This window comes from Dasypus novemcinctus, chromosome 5 (genome assembly GCF_030445035.2).
Source record: "Dasypus novemcinctus isolate mDasNov1 chromosome 5, mDasNov1.1.hap2, whole genome shotgun sequence".
Classification (NCBI taxonomy): domain Eukaryota; kingdom Metazoa; phylum Chordata; class Mammalia; order Cingulata; family Dasypodidae; genus Dasypus; species Dasypus novemcinctus.
In genome coordinates, this window is record NC_080677.1 from 13365800 (window position 1) to 13370325 (window position 4526).

Here is a 4526-nt window from a genome sequence, read left to right on the forward strand (position 1 = left end):
TGGAATCCACCCAATGCCCATCAACAGATGAATGGATAAATAAAATGTGGTATATACATACAGTGGAATACTACTCAGCTTTAAGAACAAATACACTACAAACACACGTGATAACATGGATGAATCTTGAGAACCTTATGTTGAGTGAAGCAACCCAGGCATTGAAGGACAAATACTACATGACCTCAATGATATGAAATAAGTAAACCAAGCTGTCTCAGAGAGCTAGAGACTGGATGATAGGCTTACAGGAAATTGCGGGTAGAGGAAGGATGTAAACTGACACCTACATGGGTGAAATCTATGATAAGCTGGAGGTAAATATGTGTACAAGGAAGGGATAAAATGGGGGCATAGGGTTACCTTTGGGTGGGGCTTTGCAGGCTTGAGGGGGGCTAAGGATGGGAGGATGGGTAATATTGCCCAAGAAATTAGGGGGAGGGTGGGGCAACATACGAACATAGGAGATTGTCAGGTATTTGGTTGAGAGTATAATGCTGAGAAAACCTTTTCAAAAATATAATAAGGAATGTTACCTGTTTAAGATGCTTAAAGGGGATAATCTGATGCAGGACAGGCTCCTAGGGAATATGTGAATGCTTATTTTGCCATAGTGGGTTATATCATTGGATAGAGACCCATATAATGAGAGTGAAGGTATACCCACATTCTGGGGAGGACTGATGCCATCAAATAGAGGGAATTGTATCTCTCAAGAGAAATGGTGGTTCCCAGGGCATTAGGGCAGTCGAGCATGTCAATCCCTCAACACTGTTGCAAGTATCTCTGAACATGGCCCTTCAAGCAATGAAGATTGACTGTCACTGTGGGCCCTAAGGGGAGGGGGAAAGAGGTATTGAATAGATGGAACGAATGTAACTGTGTGGGCAATAGAAGTGTTTTATAAGAGTACGCAAGGATGGATATAAGACATGTTAAATTACACCAAAAATATATAGGGGCTGATAGGCTAAAATTTAAATCATAATGTAAAACATAAGATAATTAAAAATTTAGAAAATTCTATAGTCTAAAATATAAACTACAATGTAAACACAAATGTTACCTTGTTTGAAAGCTATTGTCTCAATATCTGTACATCAGTTTCAGTAAATATAGTATGAATATGTAAAAAGATTATTGCTGTGGAAGGGAAAAGGTTTTATGTTGAATATGTGGGAGTACTATATATTGTATATATGAATTACTGTGATCTAAAACTCTTGTGAAGATAAGCTTAATAATTAGAAAAAAGAAAACGATAGGACGTAGACACTGAGGAAAAGACGGAAGTAGTTGCCTGCCAAGTTGCATATAAGGCAACACTTATGGCGGTGATGGAAGGCAGAACATCAAAAACAAACCTTTTGCATTTTAAAATTTTTTGATTCCCAAATTTATTTTCACCTTAATTTTTCCAAGTTAATATGTATTCTATATCTCACCTCTAAACTCATCGCTATATTCCATTTTACTAATAAGGGAACCTGGCAATATATTGGGTTCCACTTTTCAGGAAGTTTTGAATCACAGAGAGGTTCAACAATGGCAGCAGAGGAATACTGGTGTGGAATGTTATTGACAGGGGACACATGGTTGGCAGGGAGTTCTATAGGGCATATAATAGGGTACAAAAAATGTTTGGATATTTTCATACTGGTTACAATTAAAAACAACAACTGAGGGAGTGCTGAGTTCCTAGCCAGGGTAGCTCCATCACAGTCCCTAAAAGAACAGCAACAACCCCCCAAGTGCAACGGCAAAGAACAAAATAGAAGGAAGGTCCAACAATGAGCCCCTGATACTAATGACTATGCTTGTGAGCCTGTGCACCTGAAATAAGAGCAAGGCCTAGAGCAGCAGTGTGCCTAAGAGTTACCTCCTGAGAGCCTCCGTGTTGCTCAAATGTGGCCAGTCTCGAAGCCAAACTCAGCATGTAAATGCATCGCCTTCCCCCCAGTGTGGGACATGACTCCTGGGGATGAGACTCTCTGGCGCCGAGGGATTACTACCAAGTACCAGCTGATGATGAACTAGAAAATGACCTTGAATAAAAGGGTCAACTCGGACCAGCAGAATATCTCAGTCTACATATAATACCAGGAGTTAAAAATGCTTTTTGAGGCCAGGGAGGGTGCCGTGGGACAGATGGGCTGGTCAGGCAACCTGGGCCTGGCAGACATGGGCCTGGCGAGGTGTTTGGAGACTGAAGGGTCTGAGGAGCCCACGGGGGCCGGAATTGGGGAGAAGGACTGGACTTCTGATGTCAGGGTGAGAAACGGAGATTTGCCCGGGATGGGGGAGGAAGGAGTCTGCAGCCAGGTCAGAGGGAGTGGTGTGGGGCAGACTGACTGGTCTGCTGTGCAGGCCAGAGAGTTTCTTAAGTCACGGGAGCGTGGAGTCAGACAGGCAGTCTGGACGCCTGATCTTGGGCTGAGAAACATGGCATCGGGGCTGGCCTGTAGCCCTGGGGAGCCCAGAGAGCTCGGGGTGGGCCACATGGACTGGGCCACTAACCTGGGCTTGAGGAATTTGGAGGTGCCCTGTGACCTTGAGTGTGGAGGTTCCCGGGAGCCCCGGGGATGTGGGGTAGGGCAGATGGACTGGGCCAAGGACTTGGGGCCCCAGAACGTGGCGCTCTCCAGAGAGCTGGGTGAAGCCAGGGAGCATGGAGTGGGAGAGGTCAGCCAGTGCCCAGAGCCAGGCCTCAGGAGCAATGGGGGCTCGTCCAGAGACCCCTCAGAGGCCAGGGAGCTGGGAGTGGGGGAGACAAGCAGGCCAGAGACCCAGCATGAAGACAGCTCCTCGCCTGCCTTAGAGACCCACCCTGAGGACCCCGGAATGGAGACCGGAGAAGCCCCCGGCTTTGCAGCCAGCCCCAGCGGGTGCCCTGCCTGCCCCCCGCCCTCTGGCTCCCAGGGCCTGCTGGAGGAGATGCTGGCCGCCAGCCATTCCAAGGCAGAGGCCCGGTGGGAGTCGGAGGCCTCGAGCCTCAGGGGCCTGTTGGAGGAGGAGGGAGCCGTGGCAGGTGCAGACGAAGGGCAGTCTCTGGAGCCTGGCAAAGATGCTCTGCCCTCTTGGAGGCCCCAGCCTGATGGTGAAGCCAGCCGGACAGAAGAGGTGGACGGCAGTTGGGGCCCCTCAGGAACGGAGCGGGGCAAGCAGAGGCCGGCCCAGACCCCTTGGCGGGCCTCGCAAGGGCCTCCCCCCAGCACCCCCAGTCAGGACTTCTCCTTCATCAAGGACACCGAGATCCTTGACAGTGCCATGTGTTGGAGCCATGCCAGCCTGGGGCGCAAGCGTGGCCACCGGGCCCCGGCCATCCGGCCTGGGGGCACCCTGGGCCTGTCAGAAGCGGCAGACTCAGATGCACGCCTGTTCCAGGACTCTATGGAGCCACGGGCTTCTCGGGTGCCGTCGTCAGATGAGGAGGTGGTGGAGGAGCCTCAGAGCCGCGGACACGCATGTCCCTGGGCACCAAGGGGCTGAAAGTCAACCTCTTTCTCGGCCTGAGCCCATCAGCCCTGAAGGCCAAGCTGCGCTCCCGGAACCGCTCAGCTGAGGAGGGGGAGCCGGTGGAGAGCAAGTCCACTCAGAAGGAGTCTGCCTTCCAGCGTTCCAAGTCCTGCAAGGTCCCCCGGCTGGGCAAGCCCCTCACGTTACCTCCCAAGCCAGAGAAATCCTCAGGGTTGGAAGGGTGATCGCCCAACTGACTGCAAGCCCTGAAGCTGAAGAAGAAGAAGGTCTGAGAAGTCACTGAGGTCCTTCCCATCTGGCAGTCTCAGGCAATGCCCATTCCTGTGGGGTCCCCGGGCGAGGAGACGGCTGAGCTCCCACCACGCCCCAGGCTGCAGCCTCTGTCCTCCCACCACCTTGAGGAGCGTCTGGGGAGGCACATTTATGCACTTTGTATCCCACCCCCATCTCCCCCTAACCTGGAGTCAGTCATTAGTGGTTGAAGTTTTCGGCCCCTCCCTCACTGTCTTCCCTCCTCCCTCTCTGTTTCCTTCTCCAGCCTCCCTTGGGTTTTCTTTTGATACCAATTTATAGCGTTTTTTATAAAAGCCTTTGATTTTTGTAATGGGCAGAGCCCTGCCCCAGCCCTGCCCCAGTTCCCCCTCCACCCTGCCAGCCCCCCTGGACCCTGGAAACCAATGACATTTTGCCACTTGAAACAATAAAACTTTTTGGGAAAAAAAATGCTTTTTGACCTGAATCAAGGGAGAAATGGAAAGGACAAATGAGTTTATATGGCTATGAGTCTCCAAAAAAGAGCCAGGAGGTTATCAGAGGGGTCACCCTTATGCACACCTCAGCAGAGTCCAGAGACAGATAAAGTAGATACAACCCTGGGTATTGGTTCTTCTGAGGGCTACAGAGACCCACAGGTTCTATGGTCATGGCAGATGGAGTTCAGTGCTATGTCAGTTGGCCCTTCTTTGGAGTTGGCGTTTCTGTATGATGGAGCTGGACTCAGATGTGATCCTTTTTCACAAGCCTCTCCTGTTACATTTACCAGAACTGTA

At 50.7% G+C, this 4526-nt stretch overlaps 1 pseudogene; it reads left to right on the plus strand.

Annotated features, from left to right (window-relative positions):
* The first annotated feature begins 2076 nt into the window (after positions 1–2076).
* On the plus strand, positions 2077–3888 carry LOC101424513 (182 kDa tankyrase-1-binding protein pseudogene; annotated as a pseudogene).
* Positions 3889–4526: the final 638 nt, after the last annotated feature.